The sequence below is a fragment of the Papio anubis genome, chromosome 6, assembly GCF_008728515.1.
Source record: "Papio anubis isolate 15944 chromosome 6, Panubis1.0, whole genome shotgun sequence".
NCBI classification, from domain to species: domain Eukaryota; kingdom Metazoa; phylum Chordata; class Mammalia; order Primates; family Cercopithecidae; genus Papio; species Papio anubis.
In genome coordinates, this window is record NC_044981.1 from 83912696 (window position 1) to 83934667 (window position 21972).

Below are 21972 nucleotides of genomic sequence, written 5' to 3' on the forward strand. Positions count from 1 at the left end.
GTCAGTGCCTGTTTCCCTATCTGAAACTCATGGATGAATGCCACACACTATGCATAAAGTAGCCTTCAGTAGGTGAATTTGGCAATAATAAGTACACTTCATAGCTTCCCTAACATTAAAAAAAAAAAAAAAAAAAGAAGAAGGCGGCAAACTAAAAAATCCACCATTCTGAGACCACTTTTTTCTAATCTAGAGAGACTGATGGCAATCCTTTTCCAATCATGATAAATGCTATTACCCAAGCATTTACACCATCTTAAAGTACAAAAGGCCTTCTAGGATGTAGATACTACATTTTGTGCTGCAACAATAGTTTCTACTCTTCAAAACATTATGTTTTAATAAAAGAAACCAAAAAAATCAAGATCTAAGTAGACAAGCAGAAGCACTAGTGCACTCAGGTTCGATGAGTGGACCAGGGAAGAATTAATCTGCCAGTATGCTTCTTTCTCATGTGTTTTCCTTCTGTTTTAATAGTATGTTTGAATTGATGCCATATGAATACACTTTGTAACTTATGGTTACAAAGTTGGCTGAATAGATTAGATTTTCCTGGACCAGGTAGGAGGCTCCAGAGAGGGAAGGGCTGGGGGAAGGAGGGATAAAGGCAGCCTTTTCCAATCTTCAAGAGCTTTCTTTTCCATGCCACAGTGTGAAACTATCTTTTTCAAATTAGTTTTTTGCATCACTAGGTCCAGGAGAGCTTCTGCAGCCAGCTTAGCTCCCCTCAGTTGCCTAGTTACCTCACTGACCGTTGTCCCAAGAGTAACAGGCCTACTCTCCAAGATGACACCTGAACTTCAGAAAATGTATTTCTGTTTGCCAGCTGAGGTCTGATCCTACTAGATACTGTCCCACACCTTCTGTTTCCCTCTCCTTCTTCCCCTGACTAAGTGGCTATTGCCTAATGCCAGATCTCAGCTTTGACCATGGTGGCACCAGCTCCAGCCTTTGGTCTTTAGGGCTGGTGCCAGGCCTTCAGGTAGTTCCTTAGTGCTGGTGCGTTCTGAAATCTGTCACCACGCTGGCCTCTCAGCTCCCTGCCCCCAGTGCTGTTTCACCTCTCTGCTGGGTTTCAATCACTTTAAGCAGCACTTTGGGGTTTGCAGACTTTTTTTTTTTTTTGCCTTCTAAAAATGGCGTTTATGCTGTTTTTTAATTTATTTTTATTTTCTCTGTTGTTGTACATGCTTTCCAGTAAGAAAAGGGGTTTTTGAATCTGAACTATAAGTTACAGATTGTGACAATACTACCATGCAGGCAAAAGCCTTCCTCTGAGAGAAAAGGGGAATCTGAAAGGTAGCTAGACCACAGATTTCACTTCTTCAAAACATATAATATTATTCATATTCACTTAGGGAATGACTTGCCAATGTCTGTGACCTCTAGAGGAAGGAAGATGAAATCATCTTAAAATATTATGAGGATTGGCCGGGTGCGGTGGCTCACACCTGTAATCCCAGCAATTTGGGAGGCCGAGGTGGGCAGATCATGAGGTCAGGAGTTCGAGATCAGCCTGACCAACATGGTGAAACCCTGCCTCTAAAAATACAAAAAGTAGCCAGGCGTGGTAGCACACGCCTGTAATCCCAGTTACTGAGGAGGCTGAGGCAGGAGAATCGCTTGAACCCAGGAGGTGGAGGTTACAGTGCGCCAAGATTGCGCCACTGTATTCCAGCCTGGATGACAGAGTGAGACTCAGTCTTTAAAAAAAAAAAAAGAGGATTAAGAAGAGAATCTTATGCAGGAACACTAACAGCTCTCAAACTGGACCGAGGCTGAGTGAGAGAAGAATACAAAGAAGGAAAATGCGGCCAAAACAGGTACAACATCTGAACTCCTTCTAAAACACAAGCTAAAGCTGCAGTTATCCAATATATAATTGTAATGTTTAAGATCATAGAGATCAGTGCTGTTTAATAGTGCTATTTAGAAATGCAAGCACATATATCATTTTAAATTTCCTAGTAGTCATATTAAAAAAAGATGAATTTTAATAATACATTTTATTTAACCGTATGTTCTAAAACATTATTTCAACATAGCAATACATATCAGTTATTAGTGAGATATTTTACATTCTTTCTTTTTGCATCGAGTCTTCAAAATGTGGTGTGTTATTTTATACTTACAGCACATCTCACTGCAGTCTAGCCACATTTCAAGCGCTCAACAGCTATACATCATTAGTGGCTACCATATTGGAAAGTACAAACAGAATTAAGAAACTATTTTAACTATATCTTTCAGTCAGCTTGCCATTTCTCTATTATATGTTTCCCTCATTCAGCCTTGTACTGTTACTAAAATGAGCATATACAAAGAAGTTATGCTAGACACTGTAAACAATATATTGTTTGTATATAAACAAATGCAATTGAAATTGCTTAATGATTCTTTGAAAGATTTTGTTTTTCTCTTAGCAAGGCTAAACATATTTTTTGAAATGTATGTATAATTATCGATTTGTTAAGCAAGTTACTCTACAAAGTCAATACAGAAATGAACTTGGGAGTTGGGCGCAGTAGAGTGCACCTATAGTCCCAGCTACTCCGGAAGCTGAGCCTGGAGGATCCCTGGGCAACATAGCAAGTTCCCATCTCTCAAACAAACAAACAAACAAACAAAAAAAGTGAATTTCTACTCAACCAGTGTGCAGACCACATCTGGACTTCCAAAAGGGTCTGATCTAAAATTGAAAGGCTTTATCATACATATGTATTTAAATACACTATATGTTGTTTAGAGGTTAAGACAACTGTCTTTATCTGCCTAAAATCCTAAGTAGGTTCTTAAAAAGAAATCATGACTAACGGACTTATTATACCAAAGAAAGGGAACAAAACATAAACAATTTTAAAATGATACCTGCATTAAAATGGTTATTAGACATTAGATTTTAATTGTCCTTCAGATCTTTTCCAAGCATGATATTTAAAACTCTTCTCTTTTTAAAATGCTGCCTTGCAACCACATCAACCTAACAGTGAAGCACAACCTGTTCGTAACTACTGGTAAATAGACTTTTAGACAGCAAATGATCCCTGAAAGGCCACATTTCCATTGAATAATAAGACCACAGTACTTTGTACTATCCTATTATACAAATGCAAGGAGCATAACAAAATGACATCAGTGAAAAGAAAATTTTACAGAAAAAAGATAAATGCTCTCTTTTTGTATGAGGTAAGAAAAAAATTATATAGCTTTCCAAACGCTCAAAACTGTAAACCAAGAAACATTTTTCACAGTGATTTTTTTAAAGTTAGACTATCCTTAGTAGATTGTTTTTGGCTTAAAATTAAAAGGCCAGATATTACTAATGGACTTAAATGTTTTCTTGAGTGGAACTGAAAATCCTTTCCAATTCACAATACATTTTCAACTATAAACCATTTTACTTGTTTCCTTCATTTCTAATTTCAAATGAACAGAAAATCTAGTCTTGTTCTTAAATAATCTCTAGAGACAAGTTTAATCTTTCAACATCCAGTCTTTGAATATTTTGTACAAATAAACCCAAACTACTAATATTTCATTCAAAATAAAAAGCTTCACTTTTAAGTTGTAGTGCTGACATAAGTTGTAGTGCTGTAGTGCTGACAAAAAATCTGCTTTTCAATAATGATCTGTCAACAGTACGTACTTAGTTATTATTCATTTATAAATTTTCTCATAATTACATCCTCCAATTATTTAGGAACACCTAAAGACACCTTACCAAGAATTAGATACTCCTGAAGAGCTTAGTTCCAATCTTGACAATTTATATAATCCAGTCTATTTGCTCAAACATACATTGCATATTCTAAGAAATATAGTTAGTAACTACAACATGTATTATTAGTTCCGTATTAATAAAAGTGTGCTTAACCAAACTAACCTTGGTGTAGTACTTACAGTTATACAGACTCCCTTTACAAACACACATTATACCTCATTTAATCTATATAACAATTCTATGCAATTCTTAGTGGGTCTTAGACTATCAATCTACTTTGGATAATATTAACTTGCTACATCTTAAATTAATAGGTTTGAGGTAACATGTTCACGCCCACTTGCAGAGAGTCAGCCTTTACCACTAAGGAGTTTAAGAATTTTTAGCAACTGCAAATATATGAACATAGCAGTCATATTGATAAATACCTACATGAATAAACTATCAAATGGACAGGCGGTAAGGAGCATTCGTTAGTTCACTCATTCATCCATTTATTCATTTTTTGAGCACCTACTGTGTGGTAGGCACTGTTACAGTTGGACTGGATATCTAAATGACATTTATTAGAATGGAATTTATATTTAGAAGTAATTGAGAAATGATAATCTATTCTTACCATGAGAAATTAAAAGACTACTGGGAAAACAATCTAACTAGGTGAATACACTATTAATAGAAAGTAAAACTAAAAATGAATCTATAATTTGATAGTTTAAAGAGAAGCAAGCTGGAATAAAAACAAAATCAACATATCCACACTAACGGACCAGATATCAGAAAGGGGTCGCATGTTGATCTTTTCTTTAGGGGGATAAATTTAATCTAAAACATGTACTTGAGAATAGGCAAAGTGTAAAGCACTGTATTACACTCTGTGAGGATCAAGTAAACAGCTCATATAATAGAAGGCAAAATAAAATAAACACTAATAATCAAATACTATGGGACTTCAAACATAGGAATAATTAATTTGGACTTGGGAAATAAAATGTATAATAAATAGGTTGTGTTGCTTTTTAAAAATACGGTCCCACTCTGTCCTTCAGACTGGAATGCAGTGGTGTGATCATAGCTCACTGCAGCTTTGAATTCCTGGACTCAAGTGATCCTCCCACCTTAGTCTTCCAAGTAGCTAGGACTACAGGCACATATCACCATGCCCAGACAATTTTCTGGTTATTTTTTGTAGAGATACGGTCTCACCATGTTGCCCACCAGGCTGGCCTCAAATTCCTGTCCTCATGTGATCCTCCTACCTTGGCCTCCCAAAATGCTAGGACTGTAAGCGCAAGGCGGTGTGCCTGATAATACTTTAGTTTTATTACAGGCATTCCTAATCTTAGATAACTGAGCTATGGTCTCTAATTTTAAACTTCTTTAGTATCACTTCAGACTGAGTCATTTTAAAGAAAATACTCAATGTGAAAAACAGAAGCTGCTGTCTGAAAAAGCAATACATTATGACCCAGCTTTACCTGATGTTGACTTGAATTTTAATAGAGTGCAAAAAGAGAATCTCAGGAATAGGAGAAAGTGTGAAAAGGAAAAAGCACAAAGGAAATCTCCATGATGATGCTGCAATACAAATGAATTGCAATGTCAGGATGCTAACTCTCAAAGACAATCCTGCAAATGTGCTTCCATAATCAATATATTTAGCAGACTAAGAGAGGTACCTAGAATTTAGGCCCTTAATTTTGAGTAACTTTTTCCCAACATGAAACAAACTATTCTAAAAAGAAACTATATCTATATGTTATGTGTTCCCCAAGTCATGTGTTGAAACCCTAACCCTCAAAGAGATGGTATGAGGTGGTGGGACCTTTGGGACGCAATTAAGTCATGAAGGTAGAATCCTCATGATGGGATTAATGCCTTTATATGAGACTCAGTAACACTTGCTTCCTTTCTCTCTGCCATGTGAGGATACAACAAGAAGGCTGCCATATGGAAACCAGGAAGAGGGCCTCACCAGAACCTGACCATGCTGGCACCCTAATTTTGGACTTCCCATCCTCTGAAACCAGGGAAAGTAGATATCCATTGTTTAAGTTACCCAGTCTATGGTATTCTTATTATAGCAGCCCAATCTGACACTGTATTTAGATAAATATTTAAATACATTTAAACTAATGGGGAAGGCGAAGATGAAAATTAAACAAGCCTGTTCCCAAATTCCAATTATTTCACACAACAGTATTCTTTCATGTGGCAGCATCGATAGTTTATAAACCTATCCCAAATTTTCAGTGTCTTACATTGTGTATGTATAATGTATGAAGTGCAGATATAGAATATATCTAATGAAAAGTATATGTACTATATGTTTGCTATGTACATATCACATTTTTCTTTACATTGTAAAAAATTAAACGGAATTGTTTATTTTCAAATAACTACCGTATTTCTTAATAAGAATATTTTTTTAAAAATTATCATCTTGTATTACGGGCTTTCTATTATGCTACATATGAAAGAGGAGATATGATAATGATTTAACATTCTTGATGCATCAGACTGAAAAATTAGATATTTACAGACCATGTCTATAACAAAATTCTAATTGGATAATCTTTTTTCCCCCTTGTTCTCATTGTGAAAGATAAATAAATTTAATTTGGTTACTGGCACAGTCTATTGGGCTAAGCACAGGATGATGGTTAAAGAAAACATTTAGAGTTCCAATCTTGGTCTGTTGTTCCACTTCTAATCTTAACTCACTGAATGCTCTTGGATAAGTCATACACTAAATGACTTTTCTTGATTTCCTCATCTGTAAAATGGAAATAACTGTCTTACCTCCCGAAGATACACTACTTAGATTAATTAATAACTGGGTAAAATACTGTGAAACAGAAAGTGATGAAAGTGTTCCATGAAATTATAACTTAAAATTAAGTCATTATTGAAACTGACTTTTTAAAAAGTATGTTGCTTGCATGGTTTGTCTCCTCAGTCATCGTCCACAGGACTCTGAGAGGCTGTGGGAATATGAAGCAAGACATGAAGCCAAGTTTGATCTCCAACATTGTGTAAAGGGACTGTACATCATGGGACATAGCCCTAGCTAACCTAAGCCACCTACCTAGATAAAGCCTGGGAAGAGTGACTCAAGCTGAAAGTAAAAGTACTTTTAAAAATGTAAACTCAACACTCCAATTGCATTTGTGAAAAGATCACCTGACTCATTTGAACCTTTATCTTTCAGGGTGTGGGACAGCCCCAAAATAAGTGAGAACTTACGATTTAGAATAGAAAACCTCCACTGGCTCCACAAAGGATCTACAGTTTAGTAATACAACACCAGGCTCATTTAATCTACAGCACTAGAAGAATTAAAAGATAAATGATCATCCAAAATGAATTTCATGTAACAATCCTAAAAGACTGAGGTTATTGTTCAATATAATACTTTTTCTCTTTCCTCCTCTAAATTATAAATTGTTTACTAAAAGATGTAGAAATTATTGATTTGAAAATTAATTTGGTAGAACTGCTTTAGGTGTTTATTTTACTCACCTCTTCCTTTCTCAAATCACAAAGATCTTAGATGGATACAAACATCTCAAGAAATATGCACCTATTCTTTATTTCAATTCAACAAGTAATTAGTGAGCAAACACAGTGTCAACTGTTCTAAGGTTATGCATAATATAACTTTTGTAAATTAAATTATATGTTCCTGCGAAACTTCTGTTTTCAGAAGATGGAGAGAAGGTGGCAGTTTGACAAGGGAGCTCAGGATCCAAGGAACAAAATGATGGGTTTTCTTTTTGTCTCATGTATTTGTTTGTTTGTTTGTTTGTTTGTTCGGTTGGTTGGTTGGTTTCATGTATTTTCTTTTTGTCTCATGTATTTCAAACTGGGTACTGGAGATGCCAACAACCCAAAAACACCAATGGGAGGAGACCCAGAAAAAAAAAAAGCCCCAAGAAAAGCATGCCCTCTCTATCCAGGAAGCAGGCCAGCCTAGCAAGACAGAAGCTTTTCAACAAGAACCACTCCACTCTAGCTAAACACCACAGAAAAAAACAGCAGCCCACCCCCAACCCTACTAGCAAAGGCCAAGTGGTGAAGCTAGACATCCATCCTCTGTAGGCTGTAAAAAGAAGTCCCAACCTTCTGCTGGGGTAGGAACAGAGAAGGCTGAGTGGGGGAGCCACCCACAAAGATATCAGTGAAGACCAACGGGAGACCATTCAACTTCATTCCTAGGTTAATTATCTTCAATAGTAGCTGCTACTGAATCAATCTGGTCAGAAGGCAAAGAGTAGGGCAAGAATAGAGTGTATTACAGAAATTCACAAGAAAGTGCTAACTCACCATTTAAGTGCCGTTTATAGCCAGGTGTGGTGGCTCATGCCTGTAATCTTAGCACTTTGGGAGGCAGGCAGATTACTTGAGGCCAGGAGTTCCAGACCAGCCTAGCCAACATGGGGAAACCTCATCTCTACTAAAAATACAAAAATCAGCCGGGTGTAGTGGCACATGCCTGTAATCCTAGCTACTTAGGAGGCTAAGGCACGAGAATCACTTGAACCCAGGAGGTGGAGGTTATAGTGAGGCGAGATTGTGCCACTGTACTCTGGCCTAGGCAACAGAGTGATGCTGTCTCCCCGCCCCCGAAAAAAGAAAAAAAAACTACTGTTTATAGAGCTCCTATTGTTATAAGGCACTAGGCTGGAGAAATGGAAGGAAAGATATATTAATAGATGGAGGCTGACAAAAACTTAAAAAAATAAAGTGGTGTCTACTGATCTTTTAATTCAAGTCTATGATTTGCCCTAATGACAAGACTATATCATAAAAATGAGTTCATATAAGAAAAAAATGGGTTATAACAAAAGGAAAATAAAGAGGTTTGGAGCCCCTTATTTTCTAATTTATTTTATTCCTTATTTATATTTATATTACTTTATCATTATTCCTAATCAGACTGAAGTTGCAATATTTCTGTATGTGCTTAAAGTCACATAGAAATGTATACTGCCAACTCTTTGTGCTATCTTCCAATTAGGAAAAAATTAAATGAACCACAGTGAAGAAGTAGATTATATGAGGAAAACCTTTAAAAATTAGTGGAAGAAGTTCAACATAACGCAAATCAATAAATGTAATCCAGCATAAAAACAGAATCAAAGACAAAAACCACATGATTATCTCAATAGATGCAGAAAAGGCTTTGACAAAATTCTACAGCCCTTCATGCTAAAAACTCTCAATAAATTAGGTATTGATGGAATGTATCTCAAAATAGTAAGACCGATGTATGACAAACCCACAGCCGATATCATACTGAATGGGCAAAAACTGGAAGCATTCCCTTTGAAAACTGGCACTAGAAAGGGACGCCCTCTCTCACCACTCCTATTCAACATAGTGTTGGAAGTTCTGGCTAGAGCAATCAGGCAAAAGAAAGAAATGAAGGGTATTCAATTAGGAAAAGAGGAAGTCAAATTGTCCCTCTTTGCAGATGACATGATTGTATATTTAGAAAACCCCATCATCTCAGCCCAAAATCTCCTTAAGCTGATAAGCAACTTCAGCAAAGTCTCAGGATACAAAATCAATGTGCAAAACTCACAAGCATTCTTATACACCAATAACAGACAAACAGCCAAATCATGAATGAACTCCCATTCGCAATTGCTTCAAAGAGAATAAAATACCTAGGAATCCAACTTACAAGGGATGTGAAGGACCTCTTCAAGAAGAACTACAAACCACTGCTCACTGAAATAAGAGGACACAAACAAATGGAAAAACATACCATGCTCATGGATATGAAGAATCAATATTGTGAAAATGGCCATACTGCCCAAGGTAATTTATAGATTCAATGCCATCCCCATTAAGCTACCAATGACTTTCTTCACAAAATTGGAAAAAACTGCTTTAAAGTTCATATGGAACCAAAAAGACCCCGCATTGCCAAGACAACCTTAAATCCTAAGCCAAAAGAACAAAGCTGGAGGCATCACGCTACCTGACTTCAAACTATACTACAAGGCTACAGTAACCAAAACAGCATGGTACTGGTACCAAAAGAGAAATATGGACCAATGGAGCAGAACAGAACCCTCAGAAATAATATCACACATCTACAGCCATCTGATCTTTGACAAACCTGACAAAAACAAGAAATGGGGAAAGGATTCCCTATTTAATAAATGGTGCTGGGAAAATTGACTACCCATAAGTAGAAAGCTGAAACTGGATCCTTTCCTTACTCCTTATATGAAAATTAATTCAAGATGGATTAGAGACTCAAATGTTAGACCTAAAACCATAAAAACCCTAGAAGAAAACCTAGGTAATACCATTCAGGACATAGGCATGGGCAAGGACTTCATTTCTAAAACACCAAAAGCAACGGCAACAAAGCCGAAATTGACAAATAGGACCTAATTAAACTAAAGAGTTTCTGCACAGCAAAGAAATACCATCAGAGTAAACAGGCAACCTACAGAATGGGAGAAAATTTTTGCAATCTACTTATCTGACAAAGGACTAATATCCAGAAATTACAAAGAATTCAAACAAATTTACAAGAAAAAAACAAACCCCATCAAAAAGTAGGCAAAGGATATGAACAGACACTTCTCAAAAGAAGACATTCATACAGCCAACAGAGCATGAAAAAATGCTCATCATCACTGGCCATCAGAGAAATGCAAATCAAAACCACAATGAGATACCATATCACACCAGTTAGAATGGCAATCATTAAAAAGTCAGGAAACAGGTGCTGGAGAGGATGTGGAGAAATAGGAACACTTTTACACTGTTGGTGGGATTGTAAACTAGTTCAACCATTGTGGAAAACAGTGTGGCGATTCCTCAAGGATCCAGAACTAGAAATACTATTTGACCCAGCCATCCCATTACTGGGTATATACCCAAAGGAATATAAATCATGCTGCTATAAAGACACATGCACACGTATGTTTATTGCGGCACTATTCAAAATAGGAAAGACTTAGAATCAACCCATATGTTCATCAGTGACAGACTGGATTAAGAAAATGTGGCACATATACACCATAGAATACTATGCAGCCATAAAAAAGGATGAGTTTGTGTCCTTTGTAGGGACATGGATGCAGCTGGAAACCATCATTCTCAGCAAACTATCACAAGAACAGAAAACCAAACACCGCATGTTCTCACACATAGGTGGGAATTCAACAAAGAGATCACTTGGACACGGGAAGGGGAACATCACACACCGAGGCCTATTGTGGGGAGGGGGTAGCAGGGAGGGATAGCATTAGGAGATATACCTAATGTAAATGACAAGTTAATGGGTGCAGCACACCAACATGGCACATGTATACATATGTAACAACCCTGCACATTATGCACATGTACCCTAGAACTTAAAGTATAATAATAAAAAAAAAAAAATCAGTGGAAGAGAGGATACAGAGTATGTCCAAAACCAGATGTTTAGTTGATAAATTTCTTTTAAAATATACGTTCACAAATCTCATTGCAGTAGAAAGCTATCCCTTTTCATGGTATAAAAATGGTTAAAAGCAATGATATATATTTAGAGTTATAGAAAATAAGCATCTAAGTAAAGCAGTTACAAGCCTAATGTACAAGTTATTTGGATAAGAAAATGGGCATTAAGAAAATAGCAGACTTGAGATTTAGGCTCACTAGGACCACTTAGTACAAGTGTATTACTGGCAAATTCAATAGACAGAGAGGTCATCATGGTTGGCCTTCTTCAATCCCTCTGTCTAGAATACTGCAATCTACCAATAAATGCTTACTTAATGAAGGAATGCCACATTTGGCATTTGGCTTTCCCTTCACCTGGCTTCCATGAAACTTTTCTGACTGCCTTGAAAATCACAGGCTATCACTTGGAATTCAGTTATCTGCTATTCTTAAACAAATTTGGAGTTTTTTATTCCTTCTGCAGTTCATCTCAGACACTGCAACTTTGAACTGAAATAAATGATTCATTCTCTAGTCTAAATGTATTCAACTGGTTACTGAGAAAATTTCAGATTTATACTGCTTCTTCCAACTTGATTACAGTACTTTAATACCTGCATTCCAAATATTAAACTACCTGTAATCATTTACATTTGTAATAAAAACAAAAACTTTACATATTTATTATTGCAACTTCCAGTGTTTACTCTGTGAAACTTACGAAGAGATTGCATTTTTACCTTGTACATTTATTCAGCTTGGCTAAAGAACTCAATTTAAATTTTATCTATATTAAAAAGCCTCTGAGGCCGGGCGCAGTGGCTCATGCCTGTAATCCCAGCACTTTGGGAGGCCGAGGTGGGCGGATCACAAGGTCAGGAGATCGAGACCATCCTGGCCAACATGGTGAAACCCCGTCTCTACTAAAAAAAAAAAATACAAAAATTAGCCGGGCCTGGTGGCGAACGCCTGTAGTCCCAGCTACTGGGGAGGCTGAGGCAGGAGAATGGCGTGAACCCGGGAGGCAGAGCTTGCAGTGAGCCAAGATCGCGCCACTGCACTCCAGCCTGGGAGACAGAGAGAGACTCTGTCTCAACAACAACAACAAAAAATCAAGGACACTTGCTTTTCAATTTGCATTTAAAAGATGTGTATTTAACAAAATGTTTTATTTCTTTCAAAAGAATTTAATTTGAAGTTCTCAGGGTACTTGTACCAAAGTACGTATTATCATAAAAATAGGTAAAAAATTCAAAGATAACCTAGCAGAATTCCTTGTCATCTTTCTTACTTTACATATAAAGAAACAAAAAGCCATTCGTGTTTACTGGTTCACCTGTCAGTCCATCTACTCATTTCATCATTCAAGAAGTGTTGAGCATCTCCAGGCTAGCATCTGGTGCAGAGTAAAGAATAAAAAGACATCCCTACTTTGTGGTTAGTGGTTTAGAGGAGAACTAAAACCTTGGTTGAGCTCAACTCCTAGTCTAACATGTTTCCATTGCATTGGTTATAATGAGAATTCAATTAAAAGCATTCATTCTCCAATGGTGCATGCTACTAATATTTAATGGTGCCATTAATTAGATAGAATATCCTAAGTAAAAAAGTTAAACATTTCCACTACCTATTAAAGATTTTGGGCATTATCAATATGTTACAGTTCCTATGAGATAAAATTATTATTAAATCTATACTTTTCAGATTTCAAGACCTTCAGATATTTTTTCTGCCCCACCTAAACTTTACAATGATAACAAATTTCTATAGTCTTCAGCCTTTTTTCATTTTCTAGCCACAATCCCTTTACCCTCACCTAAACACCACAATATACACATCAGCCTCTAATTTTTCATACAAGTTATACCACCTCTCTGGGAACATTCTCCTGAGTTTAGTGTTCTCATCCAAACCCTGGACTTAATCAGAAAGAACGACAAGAAACTTATCCTCCCAATCATCCTTAATAACCTAGTACTTATTATTGTTTCATTAAATTTGATCCCTAAAGCTCCAGAGATGTTAATTGCCCAGGTTGTGAATATGGTATTTGCCATGCCATTAATGAAATTACAATTTCAAGAAAAGAATTTTTCTGGTCACTTTTAAAGAAAAATACTATCGAACAGATTAGGAATCTGGTCTACCGCTTATGCAAATATAAAAGTACTATTTATAAGGGAAAAAAAGGTAAATCTGGGTATATGAGTAGTAGTTAACATTTATTAAGGGTTAAGGCACGTTTTAGTTGAGAAAAGCTTCTAGAGTGGTAAAAACTGTTGTATTTTTTCATTAAGTAATTAAAGAGGTGATCATTAGGAAATACAGAACAGATATATACAAATTTTAAGAACACAGACTTTGGTTTTCAGCTACAACATGTAATACAGCTTGCAAGTCCATCATTCCCACCCTAAAAAAAGAAAAAAGGCTAAACAAACCAAAAATATATGACTTTTCTAAGACTCATCAGAGAATTCAGATCACAGGGCAAACTGTTACCCTAAAATCTAGAGACACAGGAGAAAAGAAAGAATCATAGCCAAGCACAGCACAGATCAGCATATCTTGAACAAAAGCTGCTGGAGTCATAAAATGGTAAGAAAACTTGCATGATAATTTTGACAAATTACTGGAAGTGAGTATGGATTATGTGGTATTAAAAAAACTGCTGGTGACCTAGTCTTAGGGCAACCTTAATACTTTGATGGGCTTTATTTCTAGGTTTTTGACAAGGTTCTCACATTAAAGATCCAAGAAAAATCTCCTCACATATAGGAGAGTGGGAGAAGAAAAGTAACTATAGTCATGAGCCTCATAACAATGTTTGGAACAATGATACATGGTTATCAAAGGTGGTCCCATAAGATTATAATGAAGCTGAAAAATTCGTATCATCTAGTGACATCATAACATCATAGTGCAATGTATATAGTGCAATGTATATAGTGCATGTTTGTGGTAATGCTAGTGTAAACAAACCTACTGTGCTGCCAGTTGTATAAAAGTACAGCATATATAATTATGTACAGTACATAACACTTGATAGTAATGAAAATGTTACTAGTTTATGTATTTACAATAGTATATTTTTATTGTTATTTTAGAGTGTATTCCTTCTACTTATTTAACAGCAAGAACAAAAAGTTAACTTAGAGATTAACACAGGCAGGTCCTTCAGGAGGTATTCCAGAACATGGCATTGTTATCATAGATGACAGTTCCATGCATGTTACTGGCCCTGAAGACCTCCAAGCCAGACACGATGTGGAGGTGAAAAACAGTGAAACTGATTATCCTGACCCTATATTGCCTAGGCTAATGTATGTGGAGTTCTGATAAGGAAGCAACAATGAGGAAGGGGCCCCAGGTAGGAAAGAGCAATGAACAATTCTTCTGACAGATGGCTAATCACAAACAACCTGAGACCTCAATGACCCATGTAGCCCCCTCAGCACAACCCTACAAAACTTCCCTACAGCCCCTGTCACTTTGCAGACAGCCCCTTCTCTGCTGTGCTGCCCACTGCAACTTTGCAACATTATTTTCACTTTCTCTAATAAATCTACCTTTCTTTACCTATAATTGTCTTGATAAATTCCTTTACCACCTGTGTCACCGGCCCAAGATAGTCACTACCTACAACATCTTAGTTTTTAACAAAACGGTAAAATTAAAAAATTAAAAACATTAAAAATTAAAAATTTTGAAAGCATAAAAAAGCTTATAGAATAAGGATATCAAGACAGAAAATTTTTTATACAGTTGTACAATGTGTTTAGGTTTTGTTTTTTGTTTTTTGAGACAGAGTCTTGTTCTGTCACCCAGTCTGGAGTGCAGTGGTGCAATCTGGGCTCACTGCAACCTCCGCCTCCCAGGTTCAAGTGATTCTTCTGTCTCAGCCTCCCCAGTAGCTGGGATTACAGGCATGCCCCACCACGCCTGGCTAATTTTTGTATTTTTAGTAGAGATGGGATTTCACCATGTTGGCCAGGCTGGTCTCAAACTCCCAGCCTCAGGTGATCCGCCTGCCTCAGCCTCCCAAAGTGATGAGATTACAGGCGTGAGCCACCGAGCCCAGCCGTGTTTGGATTTTAACCTAACTCTTTTTACAAAAGAGTCAAAAGGTTAAAAAAAAAATCCTAAAAGTTTGTAAAGTAAAAAAGTTATAGTGAGCTAAGGTTAATTTATTGTTAAAGAAAAGAAAACTTTTAAATAAATTTAGTGTAGCTGAAGTGTGCAGTGTTTATAAAATCTACAGCATTATGCAGTAATGTCATAGGTCTTCACACTCACTCACCACTCACTCACTTACCCAGAGCAACTTCCAGTCCTGCAAGTTCTATTAGGTGCCTGATACAGGTGTACCATTTTAAAAAATCTTTTGTACCTTATTTTTACTGTACAATTTCTTGTTTAGATATGTTATAATATGTAAATACAATTGTGTTACAATTGCCTACAATATTTAGTATAGTAACATGCTGTATACATTTGTAGCCTAGGAGCAATTGGCTATGCCATATAGCCTAGGTGTATGGTAGGTAATACCATCTAGGACGATGATCCCCAACCTTTCTGGCACCAGGCACTGGTTTCATGGAAGAAAATTTTTCCACAGACAGGGGAAAGGGGAGATGATTTTGGGATGAAACGCTTCCACCTCAGATCATCAGGAATTAGATTCTCATAAGGAGCACGTGACCTAGATCCCTCACATGTACAGTTCATAATAGGGTTCGTGCTCTTTTGAGAATTGCTAGATATGAGTTCTAAATTTCTTTTCAAAGAATCAATATGTCAGTATGTTCAATTCCTTGTCTTCTACTTTTAAACTTAACTTCCTCGTAAAGCAACCTTTTTCGATTACCTGCTCTACCTTGACTCATTCCAATTACCTACTCCACCCCGGCTCATTCCAATTACCTGCTCCACCCTGACTCATTCCCACTACCTGCTCTGTCATAACCATTTTTCCCGCCAAACCACTCACCCTGTCACTCTCTTTAAGTTAGCCAATCGGAATTAGTTTAGCCTTGTGCTGTCTAACCCTAGCCAACAGGGGAAGGACAGAGCAACAGCGGCCACGTGCATCAGGGATAAGAACCCCTTCCCCTCCCTTGCCCAAGTGTGCACTCACCATTGCTCCATGTGTAAGGGCACACCCTTCTATAGAAGTACCTTGCCTTGCTGACAACTAAAAAGAAAATTTCATATTCTAGTGCTATTTGTTTTGTGGCACCAAAACTTAATTATAACAATTTGGGGGCTCACCTGGGATTACATTCCCTTCCAGGGCGGTCTCTGGTTCTCTCTCACGAGGAGGCATGACCCACCCACTTGTGGCAGCCTCAGGGGTGAGAAATCAGGACCCATTCAGTGTGAAGAATAACCAAAGCTCTCAGTAACGTGGAAAGAAACGGCCAGGAACCTAGCTTAAAGGATCCTCATATACTGCGGAGATGACTCTGTGTACACACCAAGGAAGGAGAAGCTGCTGGAGACAGTGAAGTATTTCCTTGGTGGTTGGGACTAAGGAAAAAGCTGCAGGGTGGTAAAGCATTCCTTGGTTATGACATACCAATGAGAGAGAAACCGCAGGGGCGGTAAAGCATTCCTTATAGTAGGGACAAGGGAAAGAAAGCCATGGGGGGTGGTGAAGTATTCCTCTGTTGGGATGTCTTGGAGGCTAAAAAGAGGTGAGAGATCTCCATTGAGGAGGGGGATGAACCTCAGAAAGAGGTGAGACATCTCCATGATGGGGGGTTGAACCTCAGAAAGAGGTGAGAAATTCCCATGAGTGGGGGTAGAACCTCACACAAACCTCTGGTAGTAAGAAAAATATTCAGAACCCCCCTTTCCTTTCTTCTCAGGAAAAGAAACAGTAGCTCCACTCCCGCCAGTCCCTCCCCTAGGGGAAGGGGAAGGAGACGGGAGAACAGTAGCGTAAGTGGCTGGCAGAGGCAGGGACCAGCTCAGAGGAAAGAGAAACTGGGAGAGGAAGTCAGAGAGAAAGAGAGAGAAAGAGACAGAGTCAAAGAGAGAGAGAGAGAGACGCAGAGAGAGAAAGACAAAGAGGGAATCAGAGAGAGACAGAGAGACAGAGAGTCAAAGAGAGACAGAGAAAGAGAGAGAGAGAAGTAGTAAAGAGAAAAGAGTGTGTCCTATTCCTTTAAAACCCAGGGTAAATTTAAAACCTATAATTAATAATTGAAGGTCTTCTCTGTGACCCTATAACACTCCAATACCACTTTGCTGTCAGTGTAAACAAGGACGTAGCCCGAAAGCACTGAGGCCACTGACAACCCATAGCCTTCCTAACCAAAAAATCCTTAACCCAGTAACCCATGGATGGCCTAAATGCATTCAGTCTATACCGGCAACTGCTTTGCTAACAGAAGAAAGCAGAAAAATATCTTTTAGAGGAAACCTCATTGTGAGCACACCTCATCAGGTCAGAAGTATCCTAAGTCAAAAAAAAAAAAGAAAGCAAAACCGTAGCTTACTGACTCAAGAACTTTAAAGTAAGAGGCTATTCCATTAGAAAAAGGTGATTTAACATTAACCACTGAAAATTTCCTTAACCCAGCAGGTTTCCTAACAGGGGATCTAAATCTTAATTGACACAAATTATGGAATAAGATAGTGATTTTAAAGTAATAACAATATGTCAATAACAATATAACAATATGTCAAGAACTCTAAGGGATAGACAGTATGCAAGAACAAATGGGTAATGTCAGTAGAGAGATGGAAACTCTAAGAATGAATGAAAAGAAAATATAGAACAATAAAAAATAAACAAACTGGACTTCATAGAAAAATTTTAAGATGTATTCATCAAAAGATACCATCGACAGAGCAAAAGGCAACCTACCGATGGAAAAAAAATTGCAAATCATATATCCAATAAAGGTTTAACATCAAGAATATAGCTGACCTTTGAACAATGTTGGGGCACTGACCTCCCATGCAGTTGAAAATCCACATGTAACTTTTGATTCCCCCAAAACTTAACTACTAATAGCCTACTGTTGACCAGAAGCCTTACCAATAACATAATCAATTAACATATATTTTGTGTATGTATTATATACTATATTCTTAAAATAAAGTAAGCTAAAGAAAAGAAAGTTATAAAAATCATAAGGAAGAGAACATATATATATTTACTATTCACTAAGTGGAAATGAGTCATCATAAAGGTCTTCATCCTCATCATCTTCATGTCCAGTACGCTGAGGAGGTGGAAGAAGAGGAGGGGTTGATCTTGCTATCTGAGGGGTGGCAGAAGCAGGAGAAAATCCAAATCTAAGTAGACTCACACAGTTCAAACTGGTGTTGCTCAAGGATCAATTGTATAGAGACATTTAAAACTCAACAACAACAAAAACCTGATCCAAAAATAGACAAAGGAGGTAAATAAACATTTCTCCAAAAAAGACATACAAATTGTCAAGAAGCATAGAAAAGTATTCGAAATCACTTACCATTATAGAAATGCAAATCCAACCTACAATGAGATCTCAGTTTACACCCATTAGGATGGCTACTATCAAAGAACAGAAAACAATATTGGCAAGGATATGGAGAAATTAGAACCCTTGGGCACTGCTGCTGGGAATGTACAATAGTACAGCCACTGTAAAAAACAGTATGGCAGTTCCTTAAAAAATTAAAAATAGAATTGGTTTTTGATCCAGATTCCACTTCTGAGTATTTACTCAAAATAACTAAAAACTATGTCTTAAAGACATATTTGTAAACCCATGTCCATAATAACATTATTCACAGTAGCTAAAATGTGGGAGCAGCCTGAGTGTGCATTGACAAATGAATAAGTAAAATGTGGTATATACATATAATGGAATATTATTTGGCCTTAAAAAGGAAGGAAATTCTGACATATACTACATCACGAATGAACCTTGAGGATATTATGCTAAATGAAATAAGCCAATTCAAAATCATAGATGGAAAGTAGAAAGCCAGGGGCTGGAGGAGGAAGCAATGGGAAGTCAATGTTTAATGGGTTACAGAGTTTCAGTTTCACAGGATAAAAAGAGTTCTAGAGATGGATGGTTGTGATGGTTGCATAATATTATGAATGTATTTACTACTACTGAATTGTACACTTAAAAATGATTAAGATACTAAATTTTATGGTTTTTATATTTTACCACACTAACAAAAAAATGAAGGAAGGAAGGAAATACAGTAAGTCAAATTCCGTGCAAGAGAAATTAAGAATGCCTTTGATAGGCTCATCAGTAGGTTGAAAACAGCTGAAGAAAGAATCTGTGAGCTTGAGTATATGTCAATAGAAATTTCTCAAACTTGTCAGGGTGTGGTGGCTCATACCTATAATCCCAGCACTTTGGAAGGCCAAGCTGGGTGGATGGCTTGAGCTCAGGAGTTTGAGATCAGTCTAAGCAACATGGCAAAACCCCATCTCTACAAAAAATACAAAAATCAGCCAGGTGTGGTGGCGCATGCCTGTAGTCCCAGCTACTTGGAAGTCTGAGGTGGAAGAATTGCTTGAGCCCAGAAGATTGAGGCTGCAGAGAACCGAGCTTGTGCCACTGCAGCCTGAGCAATAGCGAGAGACCCTGTCTTCACCCCCTATCCCCCTCAAAAAAAAGAAAAAAGAAATGACCCAAATGCAAAAAACAAAAAACAAAACAAACAAAAAAAAGAATAGCATATCCAAGAACTGTGGGATGATTTTAAAAGGTTTAAAAAGGTAACTAAAATACCAAAAGGAGAAGAAAAATGACTGAAGCAGAAGAAATATAAGTAATAATGGCCAAGAATTTTCCAAAATTAATGATACATTTCAAACTACAGATCCAGGAAGTTAAAAAAGAAAAAAAAAATCACCACGCAAGATAAAAACTGAAAAAATCTAAACATAGGCACATTATATTTAAACTACAGAAAATCAAAGACAAAGAGAAAACCTTAAAGAGAGCCAAAGGAAAAACTCCCCTCACCTACAGAGGGTAAGAGTACATAACAAGAATCACATCAGACTTCTCAGAATCATGCAAACAAGAAGACAGTGTCTTAAAATTTAAAGCGTTGAAAGAAAAAAAAAACCAACAACCTTGAATTCTGTATCCAGCAAAATTAACCTTCAAAAGGACAAAAATTTTCTCAGACAAAAACTGAAGAAATTCCTTACCAGAAGACTTGTCCTGAAAAACGTATTAAAAAGAAGTTCTTAACAGAGAGAGAAAAAAAAGATACAGGTCAGAAACTCAAATCTACATAATGAAACAGAGTGTTAAAGAAGGAATAAAATGACAGTAATATAATATATTTTGCTTTTCTTTTTCTTAATCAGAAATAAATAACTGTCTATTCAAAGTAATAACAGTGATAATGTATGGGGCAATTACAGCATATAGTTCAGTGAAATAAATTACAATAATGTTATAAGGGATGAAAGGGAGGAACTGAGATACTCTGTTATAAGGCACAAGCACTACCCACAAAGCTCTGTAGTGTTATTAGAAAGCAGGTATAGATTAGTTGTAAATGTATATTGCAAACCCTAGGACAACCACTTTTAAAAAAAACTGAAGAGAAGTATAATTTATATATTAAGAGAAGAGAGAAAATGGAATAATATAAAATGTTCAATTTCAACCAGAGATGTCAGAAAAAGAGATTTTAAAAATGAAAAGAACAAGTACAACAAATAAAAAACAGATACAAACATGGTTGATATTAATCCAATGATATCAAAATTCACTTCAACTCTCAAGGACCTAAATATATTGATTAAAAAATGAAGACTGCCAGAGAAAAATTTTTTTTAAAAGACCCAACTAATATTTTCTATAAGAAACCCATTTTAGACATAAAGATGCAGGTAAGCGAAAAGAGATGGAGAAATACGTACCAAGTTAACACTAACTAAAAGAAGGTTGGAGTACAGATGGTCCCTGACTTAACAATAGTTGAACTGACAATTTTTCAACTTTATGCTGATGTAAAAGCAATATGCATTCAGCAGAAAGTATACTTTGAGTACCTATAGAACCATTCTGTGTTTCACTTTCAGTACAGTATTCAATAAATTACATGAAATAGTCAACACATTATAAAACAAGCTTTATGTTAGATGATTTTGACCATAGGCTAATGTAAGTGCTCCGAATACATTTAAGACAGGCTAGGCTAAGCTGTGGTGGTTACATAGGTTAGGTGTATTAAATGCATTTTTGACTTAACAATATTTTCAACTTACAATAAGTATATTGGGAAGTAACCCCACTATAAGTCAAGGAGCATCTGTATTTATTAATTTCAAATGAAGTAGACTTCAGAATAGGAAATAACCAAGGATAAAATGGAGTATTACATAATGATAAAGGGGTCAATTCTCCAAGAAGACATAACAATCCTTAACATGCATATGCCTAAAAATAGAACATCAAAATATATGAGGCAAAAACTAATGGAATTAAAAGAGAAGCAAATCCACTATTATGTAGCTAGAAACTTTAACACCCCCTTTTTAGTACCTGATAGATCTAACAGGCAGGAAAGCAGTAAAAATGTTGCTGAGTTGATAAACAACACTAATCGAATGAATTTAGCTGATATTTATAGAATAATTCATCCAACAATAGCAGAATAAATATTTTTCTCAAACTCACATGGAACATTCTAAAAGAGAGGCACATTCTGGGCCATAAAATACACCATAACAAATATAATGTTTTTTTCAGATGATAATGGAATTCAACTAGAAATCAGTAATAGAAAGATGCTGGAAAATCCCAGAATAT

The 21972-nt window shown here is 36.6% G+C and overlaps 1 protein-coding gene and 1 non-coding gene across 5 annotated transcripts in view; both read right to left on the bottom strand.

Moving 5' to 3' along the window:
* Nucleotides 1-21972, bottom strand: part of RNGTT (RNA guanylyltransferase and 5'-phosphatase) — a 335687-nt gene that overhangs the window by 82929 nt on the left and 230786 nt on the right. The window lies entirely within an intron of this gene.
* LOC116275544 lies at nt 6651-6843 on the bottom strand. The gene has a single exon (XR_004184660.1). It is a non-coding gene; the product is annotated as a small nucleolar RNA SNORA73 family (small nucleolar RNA).